Below are 21,890 nucleotides of genomic sequence, written 5' to 3' on the forward strand. Positions count from 1 at the left end.
ATCCTAATTATATGGGTACCAGAAGGGGAAGAGGAAGAGCAACAAGTGGAAAAATTACTTGAACAAATAATAAAGGAGAACTTCCCCAATCTGGCAAAGAAAATAGACTTCCAGGAAGTCCAGGAAGCTCAGAGAGTCCCAAAGAAGTTGGACCTAAGGAGGAACACACCAGGACACATCATAATTACATTAGCCAAGGTAAAAATGAAGGAGAGAATCCTAGAAGCAGCAAGAGATAAGGGGACAGTAACCTACAAAGGAGTTCCCATCAGACTGTCAGCTGATTTCTCAAAAGAGATCTTACAGGCAAGAAGGGGCTGGAAAGAAGTATTCTAAGTCATGAAAGGCAAGGACCTACATCAAGATTGCTCTATCCAGCAAAGCTCTCATTTAGAATGGAAGGGCAGATAAAGTGCTTCCCAGGTAAGGTCAAGTTAAAGGAGCTCATCATCACCCAGCCCTTATTATATGAAATGTTAAAGGGACTTATCTAAGAAAAAGAAGATAAAAAATGTACAGTAAAATGACAGCAAACTCACAATTATTAACAATCATACCCAAAACAAAAACAAACTAAGCAAAGCAGAACAGGAACAGAACCATAGAAATAGAGATCATATGAAGGGTTAGCAACAGGAGAGCGGGAGGAGGAGAGAGGGGGAAAAGGTACAGAGAATAAGTAGCATAGATGGTAGGTAGAAAATAGACAGGGGGAGGGCAAGAATAGTATGGGAAATGTAGAAGTCAAAGAACTTATGACACTTGGACATGAACTAAAGGGGGGAAATGTGGGTGGGAGAGGGTGTGCAGGGTGGAGGGAAATGAAGGGGGGAAATGGTACAACTGTAATAGCATAATCAATAAAATATATTTTAAAAAAGAAAAAAGGATTGAATCCGAGACCTTTTTGTATAGGAGATGATGCTTCAACCAACTGAGCCAGCGGGCCAGGGCTGCATCCCCATTCTTTACTGAGGCTACTTCTTAAGTACTCAACTTCTCAAAGCCTCGTCTCAGTGTCTGCTTCTGGGGGAATCCAAATTAAGACACTCTCAGAGTAGATTATGTTAAATCTATTCAACTTGAACTTGGTTGTATGTGTGCGTGTGAAGAAAACACAATTTAGAAAGGCATAAACCTTGCAAAGAGTTGGCATTGCTCCAACACAAAACTTTGCCTGACATCCCCTACAGCACATGGACTGGGACCCCCAGTAGAGTTACATGTCCTAGAAATGGTTGAGTTGGTTTGCGATTTGAAGCAGGGGAAAAAACTAAAGAATTGAGTTTGCCATCAACCCAGAATTGCTAATATTTTAAAATTATTTCTTTCAGCCCTGGCTGGTGTGGCTCAATGAATTGAGTGCCAGCCTGTGAACCAAAGTGTCAGCAGTTCCATTCCCAGTCTAGGGCACAAGCCTGGGTTGCAGCCCAGGTTCCCAGTAGGGGGCGCTCGAGAAGCAACCATGCATTTATGTATCTCCCCCTCTCTTTAAAAAGTAAATAAATAGAATCTTTTTTTAAAAATAAATTATTTCTTTTAATATTTGGAAGCAGTCTTGGAGGAGTTGGCAGCTCCCCATCTCCTTTCAGTGTGCAACTGGATGGAGCTGCAGATGTTTCTGAGTGCAGAGCAACCACACACCCGCTGTGCACCCACTGACACCATTCAAGAATTCTCATTTTCTGACTCCACTTTGGAAATGACAAGGCCATCAATAAATGTAAAAGGTCAAGCAATTTCTTTGTGAAATACAAGTTCAATTGGGAGAAAACGCTTGTCTTCTAGCTCAGAGCACCTTGCTGCTTGGCCACCACACCTGGCTTGGCAGCTTGGGGGGATAATTGAGTGCCGCGTGCTCTCTTGAGTCACAGCCTCTCTGTAGGGACACACCATAGTCAGAGACTGCCAGCCCGCTGATGGGCGTCTCATCGCTCCGGTGCCAACAACGGGCTTTCACAGACTGAGATCTGGCTCTTCATGGGGGTTGATAAGAAATAGAAGCAGGAAATGGATTCTTTTTTATTGTACAGAAGTTGGGTGGGTTTCAAGGCAATGCTTTTTAAGACAATGCTTGATTGGGCTTTGGGTTGAAGTTTCTTGAGTTTTTGCTCACTCTCAGAGCAATCTGACATGGAGGTCAACCAGGGTTAGCAGTACTTTGGGAGCATTTGAATGAGGGGGCAAGGCCTTTGGTCACCATCATGGATTTGTGAAAGACTTGGAACTTCTTTTGGTGAAATTGGCGGGCTGTGAAAGGAGACTAAGCCTGTGGGAATTATTAAACTCTAGCAGAAGACTGTTACCGAGTGTGGAGTGAAATCTGCAGATATGCAATTAAAGTGGACTCCCTCCAGCTCTGACGGGTGTGGCTCAGTGGGTTGGGCGTCATCCCGTAGACTGAAAGGCCACTGGTTCTATTCACGGTCAAGGCACATGCCTGGGTTGCAGGCCAGGTACCCAGCTGGGTGCATGCGAGAGGCAACCATGGACGTTTCTCTCACACATTGATGTTTCTCTCCCTTTTCTTTCCCCTCCCTTCCCCTTCTTTAAAAAACATATAAGTAAAATCTTTAAAAAAAGTTTACGCACTCTATTACAACACATTTATAAACCATTTCTTACTCATAAAATACCCACGTAGTAGGAAGTGTTGCTGTCACCCAGAACTAGGGCCATCCCACAGCTTCTTCAAGGTATCTACTGCCTGCTCATACCTGTGACCTTCACAGAGTTACTTGGGGGTACTGGAGTCACCTTGCTTATACGGAGGGCCAGACATGCCTGGGAAGCCGATGGCTGATGGCTTTAGGAGTGAGTTATTAACTGAATATTTTTGTCTCCCTAAATTCATAGGTTGGAGTCCTAACCCCTAATGTGACTGTATTCAGAGAATGGGCCTTTAAAGGGGTGACTAGTGTTAAATGAGGTCACAAGGGTGGGGCCCTGATCTCACAGGACTGGGATCCTGTAAGAGGAGACACTAGAGAGTTCACCATCTCTCCCCACCCCTCCTCACCCCCCACAAAAGCCATGTGACCACACAGTGAGAAGGCAGCCATCTGCAACACAAGGGAGAGCCCTCATTAGACATCCTCCCTGCTTGGCACCTTGACCTTGGACTTCCTAGCTTCCAGAATTGTGAGAAAAGAGATTTTTTTATCTAAGCCACACAGTCCATGGTGCCTTGTTATAGCACCTCTAGAGTCCAAAAGTCCAGGCCCCTTTGCCTGCGGTGTAATTTATGTTCCAGAACTCACTATGGGATCAGTCTCAGTTCGGGACTTGTGCTGACATTGCATCCTTGTGTGGCTTCTATCCTTTCCCTCCTGTACTTCCTCCACACCCTTGATGGTGATCCTGCAAGAGTTTCTTAATTAATCACTTGCATATGAATTCTTGTCTCAGGTTCTGTTTCTGGGAAAATCAGACCAAAGAGATCAGGGAGGCAGAACTTGCCAAAGGTCACCTCCATTTGAACCGAGGACACAGAAACTGCCAGGACATTAATTCAGCTTGCAGAGCTGTGGTGATTTCTATTAATGGGAGTCCTGATTCTCCTCGGGTATTAGTTAGAATAAGTGAATTCAGCTGCTATGATAGGTAAGTTTGAAATCTCAGTGGCTCAACACAACAAAGACTGATTTCCAACTCATGTGCCATCTGAGGCAGGTTGGGCAGTCTTCTTACATCTAGTAGCTGCAGGAAATTAAACATGTGGTTTCCAAGATTATTGGGCAGAGGAGGAACACCAGGTTTTTATGGCTTCCATCTGAAAATGGCATGCATCACTTTCGCTTACAGTTCGTTGGTTGAAACTAGTCATATGACCCTACTGCAAGGCATACTGGGATATGCAGAAAGCACATGGGATATGTGGGAAGCACAGTTTGTCCTTATAGTGGGGCTGCACTTGGTTCAGGGATTAGGTTCTAGAGGCACTGAAAAAGGCAAAAACTGCATGTGGTCCACATTGCCTTTGAAAATATTTGAAGAAGGCAACACCAATCTGACTTGTAGACTCATGTCTTTTGTTATAGAAAATAATTCATAAGAGAAAAATGTCTTTCTCATTTTTCGGGCAAAGTTAATCAAGGCTTCTAAAGTTTTGAAATTTGCTAATAAAACAAAACTAAAATTTGAGTTTACTTTTGTGACTATCAATGAGAAGGCATATTATTTGCTTGAATAAGAAGCTGAATTATACCCAAAAGCACTAACCATAAAAGAAAGTGTTGACAAATTAGACTTAATTAAGAATAAGATTTTTTTTTCAGCAAAGACCCCATTGAGAGAGTGTGAAGTTAAGCCATGGACTGGGATATTTGCATTATATGTAGTCTGAAAAGACTCATATTCAGAATATACTAAGAACTCCCACAAATCAGCAAGACAGATAATTGTAACAAAATGGCAATAGGCTTAACAGGTTCAGGTGATGCTGTTTCAGGTTGTGGATTGCTTGGGCTTAGCTGGTGCCAAATTGAGGGATGGTTTACTCTGCTCCATGTTGGTTAATTCTGTGGCTCAAGAAAAGGGGAGGCAGCTATCTGGGGCATACTCTTTCCTGATAAGGGAGGGCAAGAACTAAACTAAATCATGCAGGCACATTTAAGCCTTTGTTCACATTTGCTAATATCCCATTGGCCAAAGCAAGTCACATGATCAACCCAAACTCAATGTGGTGGGAAAATGTACTACACTCATAGAAGGAGGGCACTGTAGTCACATGCAAGGGGGTAGATGTACTGCGTTTCTAGAAATGCAAGTCCATCTACCATAGCTGTCATGGTTAGGTTATGGGAGGGAAGGAGGTCCTTATCCAATGGGCGGGATATCTGAGAGATAGTTTGAGTTCCAATGCCACCTTTGGAAGCCCTGGCTCCAGCCCTACTTAGAGCCATGTTCAACCTTGAATTATCATAGTCATCAATTGAATCATCCCTGACACTTCCTTTTTGATTAAGCTATTTTGAATCAGAATTCTGTCACCTACAACCACACGATTCCCAATATGCACTCTCCCTCACACTATATTAGAATGCCAATTTCTCCTCATCAACAACAGCACTGGGTCTGGCTAGTGTAGCTCAGTGGACTGAGCATGAGCTTGTGAACCAAAGGGTCACTGGTTCAATTCCCAGTCAGGGCACATACCTGGGTTGTAGCCAGGTCCCCACTGGGGACATGCAAGACGCAACCACACATTGATGTTTTTTCTCTCCTTCTCTTTTGCTTTACCTTCCCTGTTCTCAAAAAGTAAATAAAGAAAATCTTAAACAACAGCAGCAGCACTGAGTATTATTATTCTTTTCAGTTTTGCCAATTTTCCAGGTGAAGAATAGCTCCTTGTTTAAGCTTCACTTATTTGTCAGCAATGATGAACCTTCTTCACACACTATTTTCTCTTCTGTGGTTGGATTTGGCTGCCTTTTGGAATGTGCTGATATTTCAGGTTGGAGTCAGTTTTGCAGTAGGAAAACATTTCCCAGTCTTTTGGGGTTTTGCTGATGATTATAATATCCCTCCAGGCTGAGAGTTTTTACCTTCACATAGTTAATGTTTCCTGTTGAAATGAGCACAGAATGATGTGTTGCCTTTCCCAAGCAGACTCAAGAAATGTTATCTTGGTTAGAGAGCTAAAGAAAAGACAGAGGGCGAGACAGCTGTCACGAGATACCCAGAAAGTGGCATCACATTTCACAATTTCATGGTGACTGCTCTTTAGAAGTGTGACACCTTCCTAGGAGAAATCTAATGCTTAAAAGAGAGTTTGCTTACTTAAAAAAAACCCAATATATAAATCTAACTAATTTCTAGAAGAAACAGCACAGAAAGGGGAATTTTTTAAAGGAAGATTTCATTGTCATTTTGAGATCTGTGACCAGAATTTGGGAATCTGGATGCTTAGTTCCTAACTCTTCAGGGAGGCAGGGGCGTGGAGCGGTTGGAATCCTTGCTCCTCAAGTTGTGATCTGTGGCTTAGCAGCACTGGCATCACAAGAAGTTCAGAAGCTCAGCCTCTGCCCTGGACCTACTGAATCGGAACATTCCGCTTGGGCTTTGGTGTATGATAAACCTGGCCTCTAATTCTGTTTCGTACTTGTTGGTTTTAGGATCTTGGGCAAATTATTTAACCTCCTTGAGTCTCAGTTTTCTTTCTTTAAAAAAAAAAGATCTTGGGGGGAGGTGAGGGACGGAGAGAGAGAGACAGAGACAGAGAGAGAGAAAGATCAGTTTGTTCCACTCATTCATACATTCATTCATCGCTTCTTACATGGGCCCTCACCAGGGGTTGAATTCACAACCTTGGCATATTGAGATGATGCTCTAACTAACTGAACTACTCAACCATGACTCAGTTTCTTTATTTGCAAAATTGAACTGATGAGATGACAGTAACCAACTCACTGGGTTGCTTGGAGGGTGAAATGAAACTGGCCTATTGTATTAGACAGGGTAAATGTTAAGATGCTGTAACAAAGAAGACCCCCAATACAGTGGCTTATGGAACACTCTCTTTCATGTTGCAGACTTCCATGGGCTGTCCAGGCTGGCAAGACAGAGCTGCTTCACACATTGCCATTTGGGAACCCTCCTTCTTTTCATCTTGTTGCTTTGTCATTCCTTAAGGCATTGTCCTCTTCTGATAAACTGAGACTGGGTCATAGGCACATCTACATTCCATGTCCTGAGCAAGCCACTCATCACTCTGGGTCGCGTTTCACTGGCAAGACCTTACTCATCTGGCCGCACTCAAGAGAGGCTGGGAAACGTAGTCTCCAACTGGGCATCCAATGCCCACTCTTCACTGACCCTGTATCAGAGTCTTCCAACTGCGTCTGCCTTGGTGCATTTCAGCCTGCATCACACCACATTTCTACTGTGATATTTTTCAGTCCAGAAGCACTTGCAACCTCTGATCCTGCCACATGCTTGTGATATAGCACAGGTTGTGATGTATTGCTGCCTCTGCCATTTGGCCAATGTGATTACTCAGTCCTTTCTAATTACCTGGTCAGAAGGGAGATGGATTGTTCTGCAGTCACCCCGGGATTTAGCAGCAGTGGTGTTTTTAGGGTATTTCCCCATGTGTGAGAGGCCAATTAGCTACATTTGCTAAGTACCTACAGCTGCTATTAGCCTTTAATAATCTTAATTCCCAAGGTAGCTTGGTGGCAGAAAAGCCATTCTCCCTGCCAAGGTCCCCAGAGGACACACATTTGCTCTCAGCATCCGTATGTTGAAGACCAGAGAGGAATGGTCCTCTGGATCCTGCAGCTTTCTAGCCGAGGGGGTTAGTAACAGAGCTCATATTTGGCTGAAAAATTAAAACCCTGAGATTGAAACTGCTCTGACTCCATCCCAGGGGCAAATGGATTATGTTCTCTCAAAACATTTGTCCTCAGAGATGAGCCAGGGAGAAGGTTTTTTTTTTTCCTTGTTCAATAACAGTTTACCTTCTTTGCACTGAATTAGAAATCAGTTGCTTTCTAACTGCAAGGGAGGCTGGGAAATGTCTTGCTGGGCCGCTGTGTTCCTGGCTTCTGTTCTATTACTTTGGAAGAAAAGGGAGATGGATTTGGGACAAGGGGTGTGATCCAGAGGGCCTGGGGGTCTGAAGAGGTGGGAACAAGAGTGGCTCTAGCAGTGACGGACACTGGCCAAGGTAATAGTTACCAATGGGCAGCCACAACAAAGTACAACCGAGCGAGTGACTTAAAGTGTTACTGGCATTGGAAATCAAGAGGAACTGCCAGAGAAATTTGGGACAAACCTTATTAAGCTTATGCTTGAGCACAAAAGGGGGACCTTCCCAAGAGAAACAAGATTTGGGCTGCTCCTCAAATGGTTTGAGGGAGAGGCTTTTATTGATGAGAGGGAGGATTCATGCAAACTTTGAGTGGAGAGTAGAATTTTCCACATGGGAGCTGGAGAAGTAGATGGTCAGAGATAAATTCTGCTCATGTATCTATCTATCTATCTATCTATCTATCTATCTAATTTATTTTTCATTGCTTTTAGAGAAAGAAGAAGGGAGAGAGAGCAACATCGATGTGAGAGAAGCTTTGATTGGCTGCCTCCTGCATGAGCCCAGATTGGGGATTCACAGGGGATTGTGTGCGTCCGGATTGGGGATTAACCCTGCAACCCAGGTATGTGCCCTGACTGGGAATTGCACCCAGAAGCTTTTGGTTACGAGAGGATGCTCCTACCAAGTGAGCCACACCAGCTAGGGCTAAATCTTCATTTTTTGAGCAGAAAGTTGGGGTGGTGGTGACATTCTTGTGGTGGGCTTCTCTGGTGTTTCTTCTGGCCACCTGGTGTTCTTGGAATCCCAGACCCAGGTCCCTACGCTGTCTGAAAAACAACAAAATGTGTTCCCTCACAGTTCTGAAGCCTGGAAGTCTGAAATCAAGATGTTGGCAGGGCCATGCTCCCTCTAAAGCCTGTAGGGACAAATCTTTTTTAGCCTTTTCCTAGTTTCTGGTTGTTCGCCTGCAATCCACCTTGACTTGCAGTGGTAGTACTTTAACCTCTGCTTTGTCGTCACACACGGTGATGTCACACAGGTGTTCCCTGTGTCTCTGTGTCTCTTCTCTCCTTTTTAAAAGGACACCAGTTGTATTCAGCTAAGGGCTGGTTCTACTCCAGTATCACCTGATCTTAATTAGTATAACCTAACAAGGTCATATTCTGAGATGCTGGGGATTAGGACTTAAATATATATTTTTTGAGGGATACAGTTCAACCTATTATAGCCAATAACCAAGAACCACAATGATGAGGAACCCCTTAGTGGGACCATCACGGAGACACAATACTTGACAACCCATCCTACCCTTCTCCCTGCCCACCCCCATGCCAGGCACCATCTGAGCTCCAGAAAACTAAGATTCAGAACTAGGGAACTAAGAAAAAGCATCCCACCAAAAAGAAGGGCACCCCAATGGGCTGAGATGAGGTTTCCAACATCCCACAGAATAGATTTTGAACTAGTCATGAAACCATTACCAAAAAATAGTTACGTCTCTTAGGTACCTTAATTGGGAACTGACATTCACACCCTTGGACTGACACTAAAGGGTTTGAAGGAAGGAAGTCCAACTCCTAGACCATGGGGTGGCAAACTGTGGCCCAGGGGCCAAATTTGCTGACTATTTTTATAATTAAAGTTTTATTGGCACATAGTTATGCCCATTCACATGCTGTCTATGGCTATTTCTGTGCTACAAAGTCCAACTTTGTCATTGTAACAGAGGCTGTATAGCCTGCAAAACCTAAAATATTTATCTGGCCTTTCTCAGGAGTTTGCCAACTCCAGACTAGGTCAAGTTTTCAGGCCCTCTACAATTTAAGACTGGTTTTAAAAATATATACTCCAAATGAACTTTCCAAAGTATTAAAACTGGTAAACACAAAGTCCTCCAAGCCACCAGCTCTAAATTATTTTTATTTGTTCCTGACATAATTAGGGGGAATCAAGACTCTACCTGTTCACACTCTCCAGAGAGGAGCAACTGGGTGATAAACATGGAATATCAACCTAAAAGCTGGGGAATTGTGGGTGCATCTATTTCAGCAATGTGAGTACAGATGATTCCTGTTTTCACTCAATACACACATGATGCAACGTCTACTTATTGAAAAATTAGTGACCCAAAATACTCTGATGAAAATGAGTGTTATTAAACACAGTAGGCTTTGCCAACCACCCCATAACAAACTGAATTGGTAATAACAAGTTAAACCCATAGTAATTTATCATTAGCTAAGCAAAAAGAACAGCATTTGAAAACCATAGCCAACTCAAGATAATGCCAAGACAAACTATTCCTTCATGAAATTATGAGGTTTTCTACTACTGGCATACATGTGTGTGTATGCTGTGAGATATTATTTGGCAACTGATTTCAAGGTGAAATACCCAATTAGGGTGCTCAATAAACTATAGTAATTTTCTGTTTTTAATTTATAAACACTATGTTTGAATAAGTAGACTTGCTTAGCGTAGGCGTGATGGACACCTGCTGGGTTTGACTGTCTAACATGCATTCCTCTTTCTTCTGTCACATCTTCTGGTTTTCCTTGGTGAATCATTATCCCATTATCATCTACGTGGTTTGAGAAGGGCCAGCTTCAGAACTGCACATATGACCAAGAATAGCGATTCAGTGTATTTCATCTCTTTGCCCATAGTTCAGCCATGAGCACATAGCTCAAGCCAAGCCCATGAGACTTAATCCCAGCATTTTTGTCATAGTTGCTAAGCTTGGAGAATAAAACTGTCTACAGCAGGGATGGCCTGACAGCTAATGAAGTAGCACAGAGGGAAGCAGGGCCTAGAATAGAAACAGACAGATTCCTAACACAGTTTGAGCACCTGGATGTAGCCAAGCCTGAAGCCAATACGTGACACTCTTTCTTGAGAACCAAAGGAGGGATTTGCACTTTTGCAGCCCCTCAATACCATACTCTGAACATCTGTAATCTCAACATGCCAATAAAGGTCACATTTTATAACTGAGTTTATATGTTGAAAAAATAAACCCCAGATGGGATTTTTATTATCCCTCTATTGATGACTGAAATTCAGCGCTCTCTTCTTTCTGGAGTCTTATGAAGGAGAATTAACCTACCTACCCCCTCACCTAAGCCACTTTTTGGATGAGATATGAAATCAAAATGTTAGGCTTTGGTATGTGATAATAATTAATAAGAATAAATCACCCAGAGAGAGAGAGAAAGAGAGAGAAGGAGAGAGAGAGGAGATTAGAGTCTGTGTTTTGAGAGGCAGCTTGACAGTGATTTTTCAATTCCTTCAAACTGTTGCACACAGACAAGGCTTGGCAAACATGTGCTTCAGAGTTCCTGGCTGCTTACTAATAAGTTCCTGGCTTATTAATTCCCAAAGGCTGCCATAACAAAGTACCACAAACTCGGGGACTTGAACAATGATGTTCGACTCACAGTTCCGGAGGCTGGAAGTGTGGGGTCAGGCGTGGGCAGAGCTGGCTTCTTCTGAGTGCGGTGGGGAAGAACCTGTTCCATTCCACTCTCCCAGCTTTTGGTGATTTTTCTGGCAATCTGGCCCTGCCACAGGAAACCCCCACACCAAGCTCTTTTCTTTTTTCTTTCCTTTCCTTCCTGCTTTATTGAGGTATAACTGATTAATAAAAGTGCATATATTTAACATGTACAATGTGGTAATTTGATATTTGTATACTTTGTGAAATAATTACCACAATTAAGCTAATGAACACATATCTATTGTCCCACATATTTTTTAAATGACAACAACACTTAAGATCTACTCTCTTAGCAAATTTCAAGCACACAGCACAGTGTTATTAACTGCAGTCGCCATGCTGTACATTACATCCCCAGGACCGATTCGCCTTGTAACTGAAGGCTTGTGTGCTTTGCCCAGTATCTCCCCACATCTCCCCACCCCCACACCCTGCTCCTGGTAACCATCCTTCTACTCTCTGTTTCTATGAGTTTGACTTTTTTTGGTTTAGATCCCACATATAAGTGAGATCATACAGAATTTGTCTTTCTCTGTCTGGCTTATCTTGCTTAGCATAATGCTCTCCGAGTCCAGTCAAGTTGTCACAAATGGCAGGATTTCCTTTCTTTTTAATGACTGAATATTATTCCATTGTATACATATACCACATCTTCCTTATCTATTTATCCACCAACAGATACTTGTTTCCACACTGGGTCCTATAAACAATGCTGCCAGTGGGTGTAGATATCTCTTTGAAATACTGACTTCATTTCCTTTAGGGAAATACCCGCAAGGGGGATTGCTGGATCACATGGTAGTTCTATTTTTTTGAGGAACCTCCGTACTGTTTTCCATAGTGGTTGCACAAATTTACATTTCTACCCACAGGGCAAAAGAATTCCCATTTCTCTGCTTTTACAGCAACACTCATTTCTTGCCCTTTTGATAAAAGCCATCTCTTTTCCTTTCTCTCTGGAGACATTTCAGAGCTCCGTGAGCTTTCTGCCCTGCTCTCCCCACGAGCCTCATTTACGTGAGTGAGTCGTAACCCTCTTCGTGCCCTCTGGATGTGCGGGTGCCACACCGTCATCAGTCTCAACACCGAAACCCCACTTTGAGGGAGGGTTTCTCTGCTTTCCAGATGACTGTAAGACACAGTGAAGGAAAGCTGGAATTTTTCTGAAGAAGCTTCTTCATCAGGAGGACACAGTAGAAAGCAACATAAAAAAGAAAAACTCACAAAACGAAGTTTTCCCATCTTCATGTTTTACCCAAGTCTGGGTTGCCACAAGTGTGACCCCCTGTCCAGCTTTCTTAGCGTCCATGTCTCTCAGATGCCCAGACTCTGGCAGCAGGAACACCGCGCGCTCTGCGCCAGGGCTGCCAGCCTTTGGTAAAGGAGGAGAAAGAGATCTGGAAGGCCAGAGAGGAAAGGGAGGGGTGTCTTGGCTGCTTGTTGTACTGGGGTTTTTGAGGTTCTGAGACTTTGGGATACCAAGGACCACATTGCTTTGGGTCCTGAATGACACAGTGCAAAGCATGGTTGGGGAGGTACTGTTATGGAACGGAAGAGGGCCCACCCGCTCGATGCCCAGATGAGCCAACCACTGAACACCAGGATTTACAGTGGACAAATGAAAGCAGTTTATTGGCAGGGTATCAAGCTAGGAGAATAGCGAACTACCATTCAAAATCCGAACTCCCTAATAGTTTTTAAATCAGAGTTTTTAAAGGCAAAGTTTGAGGGTTGAGGGTTGGGGTTAGGGGTCATGGGTGAAGCTGATTGGTTAGTTCTTGTGTAAGCTTCAGTGGTTTTACGTAGTAGACTGATTAATTCACCCCTGACTTATCTTGTCTGGTGCCTTGGTAATGGTACTTGGGTGATCTAACTGGGTTGAGGAACCGAGATGTTGCAAAATATCTCATAACTGTGTGTCAGTGATGTTATCTTTAAGGCAAAGGGCAGAAATGAAACATCTTGTCACCACTGTTATTGTTTAAGCTATCACCAGTTTATGATTAACTGGCTACATTTTTCTATTACCTCAAGCAAGGTATACTTTTCCTAGAACTTGCTTTATAGGCAAGTCTCTTACTCTTTGACTATAAGCTACATGACAACCAAAGCAACTGAAACATTGAGTTAAAGCCCATACCTGCATCTCAAGACTCTATGATTTAAAACCTAAACGTTTACTACGGATGTCGGCTTCAGTGCCTGCTGCTGCCGACAAAGCCTGGGAAAGGATACACTCTTGGAGATATTTTTGGTCCTACAAGGTGTAAACTCCAAGGATGTCACCTTCAGGAGCAAAGCAACAGTGTGAGCTGGACTGGAGAGGTTGCTGTTTGATGCACTCATGGAGGTTGGAAGTCACTAGCATCTCTGCTTTTGGGAAACTGAGCTTTGGAAGGGTTGGGGATTCTGAGACTCTGGGTGGAGATGAGATGAGAGGCTTAAAGGGAGGCAGTGGCGGCGCTGGCTTCCAGATGAAGTAAAGATAAATGTGATCTGGAGGAATGCTTCCTCGGTCTTAAACACAGACCCACAAGGCTCCCAAGGAATGGCATCCAGTGATGGGACTTGTTAATAGTGCAAAGAACCGGTACCTAAGGATGATTCTATGGCAGAATGGAGATCGCCCCGGGAAAACAGTGGGTGAGCCTCATGGAAAGCATTTATTCTCCATTAGGAATAAGGCTCCAGTGATCTATTCTGTAGCCATTTAGCTCCTTATTAAATGGTGACCAACACATTCTGCTTTGCCCTGGATTTCCCTGGTGTTAGCACTGCAAGTTCAGCGTGCTAGGAACTCCCTCAGTTTTGGTTAAATCATGGTTGCTCTCCTCCTTAATGATTCCACTAAATCAGAAACCACAGCAGGTCGGTATACCTGCATGCTAAATTTGTGCATTTGTTTGCTCTATAAATATGTGTTAGTTCTTGGTGGATTCTGTTGGGGTCACAGCATGAACAAAGTCCTCATGTTTTCCGTCTTATGACCCTCACCTTCAAGGAGGACACCAGTGAGGCATAAATGCACACAGCGGTACGTCCTATGATGGAGAGACTGGGGGCATGAAGAGGAGGAGAACCTAGTTTAGAAGGAGGAGGTGGATAAGGGGTGTTAAGGAGGCTTCACTACACAGGTGGTGTTGATTGAATCCCTGGCTACTGGTGATGGACTCAATCTCTAGCGCCTCTCCCCTCCCCTCCCCTCCCTGGAGATAAGGGTGGGACTGAAAGTTCCAACCCTGTGATCACGTGGCTGGTTCTCCTGGCAACCAACCCCCGCCCTTAGGTGCTTCCAGATGTCACCTCCTTAGCATAACAAAAGACACCTTTATCACTCTCCTCACAGAAAATTCCAAGGGTTTTAGGAACTCTGTGCCAGAAACTGGGATGGAGACCAAATATATACAGTATTTCTTTTTTTTCTCTTAATCCTCACCTGAGAACATGCTTATTGACTATAGAGAAAGGGGAAAGGAGAGAGAGGGGGGAAGAGAAACGTCTGTATGAGAAAGAAACATCGATCATTGCCTCTAGTACCAGATCGAACTCACAACCTAGGTATGTGCCCTGACCAGAATCGAACCCAGGGCCTTTCGGTTTACTTACGGGATGACGCTCCAACCAACTGAGCCACACTGGCCAGGGCCAAATATACACTTCTTATAAATCACAATAGCCCAGATCCTTTTCTTGGTTTGTTAGTTCCAGAAAATTTCCATGATTTCCTGCCTGTCAATCAAGTATCTGGAATTGCCAACGTCCAGGTGCCTTATGGCCTCAGGAAATCCTCATGTGAACTGCTCCCTTCCTCTTGAGTGAGAATGTGGTCTCCTTGGCAACAAGGTTAAAGTTCTCTCGACTTCCTGTCTCGTCATTGGGAGTTCAGTTCCCCAGGACAAGAAAACACAAACAAATAAAACTTAGACACCTTGTACTGATTTCTGTATAACTCACAGTGATTACGAATAAAGCCTGCAGGGGAAATATTTCCACCTCTCTTTTCTGTCACTCCATTATAAATCCTCAACAATCTTACCATGAAACAAGCAGTACAGTCTAAACTGCAGGCTCAGTGCCATGTGCTGCTGACATCTGGTGAAACTAAGAGGGACTCTGATGACTGAATCAGTACCCCTCCTCCCTCTGCTCCCTGGCCAAGCACCCTTCCTTATCAAACAGGTTAGGGGCAGTGCCTGCTTATCCCAGAGCAGTGGGTTTCACTTCCTGCCAGCCCTGGGAATGACTCCGACCAGCCAATCACATGCTGCCATTGGAACCAAGGGTCACTTCACCCCCTGGTTGCCCTAAGCCTGCCTCCCACAGCCTCTGTTTGTTCGCTGTGTTTCCCAGTGCAACCCCATCTGGCATGCAATCCCTTCCCTTCCCCAGTCTGTGAGTACATGTGACCAACAAGTGGTTGTGAATCTCATCTGTCCAGTATCCGTGTTGTGCCATCCGCTATTGGCCATCCCCATAACCCTAGGGCGGGAATCTCTGCCTCCCAGTGGGGTGAAGGGGAAGCAACGAAAACAAGCAGTGGCTTTCCTCTCTCCCTCCTCCCTGCCGTCCCACCACCCAGCACATCTAAGGGGTGTGACACACCCCTGTTAGAAATGCTATCGCTATAGGCTAAGAGTTTAGACCAGGGACGGGCAACCCCCTTGCAGGGTGTGTGTGTCTTTGTGGGGGTGTGTCTAAGATTAACAAGCCCTACAGGTGGGATCCTATTCAGCAATAAAAAGAAGCAAACCGCGGGTACTCAGAACAAGTTGGATAGATTGCAAGGGTTTACACAAAGTGACAAATCCAGTCTCAAAAGGTTACATGTGGTATGATTCCATTTATATAACAGTCTTGAAATGACAAAATTATAGAGATGGAAAACAGATTAGTGGCTGCCAAGGGCTGAGGAAGGGGGTGTATGATTTACCAAGGGTTAGGATGAGGGAATTCTTCCTGGAGATCGAACAGTTCTGCATCTGGATTGTCATGGTGGTTCTGCAAATTCATACATGGGAGAAAATTGCACCCCCCCCCCAGCACCTCTCCCCACCCCTGCACACCACAGACACAACTAGCTTCCCAGGAGAAACTTTAGGCTGTGTGCTTCCATCCCAAGCTGCAGAACCTCTAACTTCTCCACTGTCCAATGTAAGATTAATTATGAATTTGTTGATTTTGATAGAAAAAGCTCAATCTCTAGTCATACTGTCTCTAACTGTGTGGCCCTGTGCTTGTACAAGGCACAAAGAAGTTCCATGCATTGGACCCCCAGCCAACAAGTGTTGAGTACTGACACTGTGGGTGGACTGTCCTATACTCTTGCCCTTCAACTGGCTTATAAGGATCAATAGCTACTTTCTGTCTCCAACTCTGGCTCTGCCTGAGGGCTCTCTGGCTGCAGGAACCCACACTGATCACACACGGGATTGGCTAGATATGTGTGGGGCAAGTACACACCCCCATGGGCAGCCCTCATCCTGTGATGCATGGGAGCTGCAGGTTAATAGCCTACCGCCGCCCCCCATGCAATAACTCCGAGGTACGCTTCTGCATGTCTCCCGAGGTTTCTTTGTGGAATCAGTCCTCAGTGGTAACCTGCTCACTGATATACCTGTGCTAACCTAACAATAAAAAGGGCCTTTCAAAGTGAGGGGCAACAGGATTTATTGAGATCAATAAGAATAGCTATTCAAATAGAAGCCGAAATAGTGTCTGATGAGGAGACAAAGGCATGGGGAAGGGGAACAGGGATGTCTATGGCAGGAAGACATCTCTGTGGGTGCAGGTGACATAACACAGTGATGCTAACTCTAAACCCCGTTTGTCATGTTCAGTCCAGCAGTCATAACTGCTTTTTTTGGTTCTCCTTGCCAACAGTCCCTTGGGACACAAGGTTGTCCAAAGGTGACTGGGCCCTGTTTCTAAGGTTTCCGAGGTCTGAGGTGGAAGACGTGCAGGGCGGTTCCTCCAGAATGGCAGACCTGGCTCCAATTTAAAGTGGCTCTGTTCACATTACTGTTTACACCTGCATGGGCTCTCTTCCTTCTCCTGTTTCATATCCCTACTAACGCATCCTGGACCCACCTCCCAAATCAACCACTGGGCTCTGAACCCTTGTCTCAGGCTCTGCTTCTAAAGGATCCAACTTAAGACAAAGGACCGTGCTTGGCCCTGTGGTGTGCAAAGGGGAGGTCAGATGTGTGCACAAGGTAAAAAGAAGGATAGTAAAATGCACTGGGTCTTCGCACGTGCCAAGTGCTTTTACTTCTGTTTTCCTCCTTCAGTGCTTGCAGTAACACTTATGTTTGCATTTACTTCTAAGTACTTTATATATATATATATAATTATCTCTATAATAGAAATAATATATAATTATAATTATATATTTATTTATAAACATTACACATTATCTATTACATAATATATTATATAATTATGATTATATGTAATATCTAAATATATGTATAATATATATATTAACTCAGCCTTCACAATACCATGAACTATAGCTGACTCTTGTGATTTGCAATAGTTATGTTCTGTAAATTCGCTCAAACCATGAATGAATGAATTCTGAACTATTTCTTATTGGGGAACATATCCATCTATCCATCCTTCTACCTGCCTACCTATCATGTAGAGTATGATATTAAATCCTAAGACAACTCGTCCTGGCAGATTCTGTTTTCTTTATTTTACAAGAGATGAATGAGGCTCAAAAGAATTAAGTGACTGGCCTGAATCCATGCCACTAACAGGTGCTGAGGCTGGGATGCCAGAGCCAAAGCTTTTTGCACATCCCTGGGGCATGTCTGCATGAGGCTGAAACACAAAGGCAGAAGGTGGACTTGTTTGACCTCAGCTGGGACCGTGCTCGGGTGGGGGGCAACTCCGATTTCCCATTGCTCTGCACATGGACAGGGATGAGCACCAAAGCACCATGGGTTTTGACCTGGGAGCTACAGATGAACTTTAGTTAGGCCAATTTACAAATAATGAGGATTAGCTATATGCGCAGTTATTATACCCTCTGTATAGATGAGGATATAGTGCCAGCACCTTTGAGGAATTTGTCCAAGGTTGCCCAGCTAATACATAAATTGTAGTGGACTGGAATTTGAGTACAGACAGCCTGAACCAGAGGCCAGGCCTCTAACCACTGCTCTATGATACTTCTTGATAGACCCATGTGGGAAATCAGGAATTAGCATCCAGTCTCTGCTGTGAACGTGTTGGTGACAGGGCACCTGGTTTCTGCCAATTCCTCAGAGAGGGAAAACATTCCAACAGTTAGAAATTCTATGGAGCAATAAAAAGCATAAGAAACAAAAGTAACACTTACCATGTTTCTACTGTAGTGTGTTAAAGTCAACAATAAATTGATTTAATAAAGATAGATCAAGTGGCAATGGCTCAGCTAAGATCACAGCTTATTTCTTGTTCCGTGGGGGTGGGCAGCTGTTTTCCTTGGGATCGATCACTCAGGGGCCCAGGGTGACGGTGGCTTTGCTTTCTTCCATTGGTGACTTCCCAGGGGGCTCTACTTGGGACTGTTCCAGGCCAACAAAGCTAGGGAGAGGGCATAGAGGGGACACCCACATTTCTTAAATACCTTGACTCAGAAGTGGCAGAGTCATGTCTGCTCTATGGTGGAGTATCAGCCCACAACCAGTCTCCCTGCAAGGAAGGCTGGGAAATGGATTCCTTGGCTGGGGATCCAGGTCATGAGGAAAAGGAAGAATGGTTTTTGTTGAACACTCAGCCCACAATGTAAATTTTATCAGGGAAGAAAATTAAAATGAAGAGAAATGAGTCCCATTCCAGCTAATATAACTTAGCAGACAATACTATTCGTTATGCCACAGGTAACAAGTGTGTGTTCTGCTTCCTTGTTTGGGTTGATCAAGATGCACATAATTTTTCATCTTATAGGACACATATTTCTTACTTTCCTTTATTGTTTTCAAACTTTTGTCCTGAGGTCAAATGCCTGTTTTCTTTGAGATTCCTTCCTTCCTCTCTCTGCCTATTGTCACAGGGAACTACATTTCCCAGGAAGAGAAATAATCTGAATATAATCTATTATATCCCCTGCCAGAGAAAGCTGGCCAATGGGAAGCAGGTGTACAAAGACTGGAGAGTGGGACAAGGGAGGAAACATGGTATATCCCCTCTTTCTCCCTCTGGTCTCTTGTCTTCTCTACAGCAGTGGTGGTGTCTCTTCCACGCTTTCAGATCCCCCTGCACACTCCTTTCTTTGTCCCAGCTCCTGCTGGGCAACCCGTGTGGCTTCAGCTTCCACAGAACAGCCCTGTTTCTGGGCTCCGAGAAACAGTCCCTCCAGCCCTATTACTGCTGCTGCTAACCTTCGAGTTGTCCCTTTGGTCCCTGTTTGGCTTCTTAGTTTCCCCATCACCCGAATGACCAATTCCCTGTATTTAACTTCCTCTGTGTGCAAGTTCTAGTGCTCTATTTTCCCGGCCAGACTCTAATGAACGCCATCATGTTATCACTCGAGCACTCTTTGTCACATAACTTTGCAGAGCCTCTCTCTAGAGTGGGCAGAGTTACTTCCCTACTCGCTCTTCTTGCCACCCTGCACTTGCCGTGAGAATAACATGACTGCTTGTTCAAGAAGGGTGAGAGACTCAGGCAAGAGTTTAAGTTGTGACCTTGAGTCTGAAATCTGCAGGATAGGTTGGCAGGTGAGAAATTCAGGCAGGATTTTTATGTTAGGTCTTGAGGTAGAATTCTTTCTTGTCTAGAAAACCTTAGTCTTTGCTCTTAAAGCCTTTGATTGATTGGATGAGGCCTTCCAACATGATCAATTATTCTTTACTCAAAAGTCAATTAATTTAAATGTTATCACATCCACAAAATACTTCACAGCAACATCTAGACTGGTGTTTGATCAGACAACTGGGTCCCATGGCCGAGCCAGATTGGAACATAAAGTTAACCATCACAGTCCCCTCTTTGTCAGCTTGGCACACATACACATCTGCTTAACAACAATACTACAGTCATCTTTCTGCTTAATATACTACAATTATCCTGCATACAACTAAAAATGCACTAAACATTTCCCCAGAACAGAAAACAAATTCCTTGGGTGATGTTCATTCTTCTCCTTGATATATTGTTACTGAAATATTATGGTATAAAGTTAACAATACTTAAATACTATGCTGTAAAGGTAATACAGCTTAAGTTATAAGGAATAGAGATGGAAGAAAACAAAGATATTTGATTAATAAATATATATGCACAAACATTAATGATGAAATAAGGAAGAAATATTACAATTATAGTTTTTGTTTTATATCTGGTCACATGGTCACAGCTGACACTTATTGCTGCCCATTCCATATTCCCTTTGCCCTCAGCAAACACCTTGGCTAGTTGTGATTGTTGACCTTCTGGGGTGACCCAAACTTTCATTCGTGAAGAGTCTGGGTCATTAGTATATTAGTAGCTTTGCTTGATTGGGGTGTAGATTTCCATTGATTTTAATCATAGAGCATGGTGGCTCTAAGAGAAATCTGAATCTGTCACAAAACCTTCTGACTCTCCATTGTGTAAATAAGAAAAAGAAGTTTTGAGACTCTGTGTTATTTGGCATTATTACCACAAAAACCCCCAATAAATACAAAAAACCTAACGAATACAACCTATAGCTATAGCTTCATAGATATAGACACAGGGTGGTCACAAATACATAAAAAGCTCAAACACCAGAGCAAAGAAAAAAAGACAGGAAAAAATGCTGAGATGTTAGCTCTGGTTGGCTTTGGAAGATGGATGGGTTGGTTGCCTAGATCAGAAATATAAATCACATTATCTTCACCAACAACAGTAACAATGGAATTAATGAGCTCCCATTACTGACAAGTGCAGGGATAGTTTTAGCTTCAGGCACAGCTGGACCAGATACATGAAGGATGTTATCAGGACACCATCTAGCTTCATTTTTACACTCAGGTTTTATTCTCAGGCAAGCAGACCCCTTATGATGACATTATGAACGCTGATCATTCTAGGCTTCCCCTTCCCCGCCTCTCCCCAGGTTGATCTGCATGGAAAAAGCTGGTCTCTTTCCTGCTGGCTCCGGTCCAAATCCTGGCATTATCAGATTGGCTTATCTTGGGTCATCTTCCCCCTAGAACAATCTCAGAGGCCAAGGGGTGGGGTCCTTCTAAGGAGTGAATTTACCACTGGAGCTAGAGATGCAGTCAGAGTCCTTCCAGCCACATGAAATGAGAAAGGTACAGAGGTGGGTGGTTTTCCAAAGGGAAGTCAGGCTGTTGCTATCAGAAAGATGGTGGTAATGGGTATTGCACATTTAAAAACAGTATCTGTCTGCCATGATGGGTGCTTTTGATTTCCTATATATATCTTTTAAGTTTTTAACTGATGTGTATTATTGCTTCTGTTATGGGCCGAATGTTTATGTTCCTCCAAAATTCATATGTTGAAACCTAATCCCAATGTGCTGGTATTTGGAAGTGGGACCTTCAGAAGGTGATTAGGTCATGGGGTGGGGCCCTCATGAGTGAGATTAGTGCCTTATAAAAGGGAACCCACAGAGCTCCCTCATCCCTTCTATCACGTGAGGACCCAGCAAGAAGGCACTGTCTTTGAACCAGGAAGAGGACTGGCACCTTGATCTTAGACTTCTAGTTTCCAGAACTGTGAAAAATATTATAAATATCTGTTGTTTATAAGCCACTGATCTGTGGTATTCTGTTATAATAGCCTGAATGGGCTAAGATAGCTTCTATAACGAAGAAATATCTTTAAAAGGAACCCCACCCCCCTCAGAGTTACCCTGCTTATGTATCCTTTATGTCTGTGTCC

The sequence above is a fragment of the Phyllostomus discolor genome, chromosome 8, assembly GCF_004126475.2.
Source record: "Phyllostomus discolor isolate MPI-MPIP mPhyDis1 chromosome 8, mPhyDis1.pri.v3, whole genome shotgun sequence".
In the NCBI taxonomy this organism is placed as follows: domain Eukaryota; kingdom Metazoa; phylum Chordata; class Mammalia; order Chiroptera; family Phyllostomidae; genus Phyllostomus; species Phyllostomus discolor.